At 46.2% G+C, this 731-nt stretch overlaps 1 protein-coding gene and 2 long non-coding RNA genes across 5 annotated transcripts in view; 2 read left to right on the top strand and 1 right to left on the bottom strand.

Annotated features, from left to right (window-relative positions):
• Positions 1–731, top strand: part of tmeff2a (transmembrane protein with EGF-like and two follistatin-like domains 2a) — a gene marked incomplete at its 3' end in the record, with an annotated part of 180,747 nt that overhangs the window by 68,715 nt on the left and 111,301 nt on the right.
• Positions 1–731, top strand: part of LOC116687511 (uncharacterized) — a 42,232-nt gene that overhangs the window by 23,672 nt on the left and 17,829 nt on the right. The gene's annotated exons all lie outside the window — the stretch shown is intronic.
• The window catches only part of LOC116687532 (uncharacterized), a 9,779-nt gene that overhangs the window by 8,439 nt on the left and 609 nt on the right, over positions 1–731 (bottom strand). The gene's annotated exons all lie outside the window — the stretch shown is intronic.

The raw sequence follows: 731 nt of genomic DNA, 5'->3' as shown, positions 1-731 counted from the left end.
AATCTCCTGAACTCCAAACTGAATGTCAGAATGGGAAAGAAAGGTAATTTAAGCAATTCTGAGCATGGCATGGTTGGTGGTGCCAGACGGGCCGGTCTGAGTATTTCACAATTTGCCCAGTAACTGGGATTTTCAGGCACTACCATTTCTAGAGTTTGCTTAGAATGGTGTGAAAAGGGAAAAACCTCCAGTATGCGGCAGTTCTGTGGGCAAAAATGCCTTGTTGATGCTAGAGGTCAGAGGAGAATGGGCCGATGATCAAGCTGATAGAAGAGCAACTTTGATGAAATAACCACGTTACAACCGAGGTATGCAGCAAAGCATTGTGAAGCCACAACACGCACAACCTTGAGGCGGATGGGCTACAACAGCAGAGACCCCACCGGATACCCATCATCTCCACTACAAATAGAAAAAAAAGAGGCTACAATTTGCAAGAGCTCACCAAATTGGACAGTTGAAGACTGGAAAAATGTTGCCTAGTCTGATGAGTCTTGATTTCTGTTGAGCATTCAGTGGTAGAGTCAGAATTGGCGTAAACAGAATGAGACATGAACCCATCATGCCTTGTTACACTGTGCAGGCTGGTTGGTGGTGGTTGTCATGTGTGGGGGATGTTTTCTTGGCACACTTTAGGCCCCTTAGTGCCAATTGGGCATTGCTTAAATGCCATGGCCTACCTGAGCGTTGTTTCTGACCATGTCCATCCCTTTATGGCCACCATGTACCCA

The sequence above is a fragment of the Etheostoma spectabile genome, chromosome 4 (assembly GCF_008692095.1).
Source record: "Etheostoma spectabile isolate EspeVRDwgs_2016 chromosome 4, UIUC_Espe_1.0, whole genome shotgun sequence".
In the NCBI taxonomy this organism is placed as follows: domain Eukaryota; kingdom Metazoa; phylum Chordata; class Actinopteri; order Perciformes; family Percidae; genus Etheostoma; species Etheostoma spectabile.
Note: the sequence above shows the minus strand (reverse complement) of the source record. Positions and strands in the feature narration are given on the sequence as shown.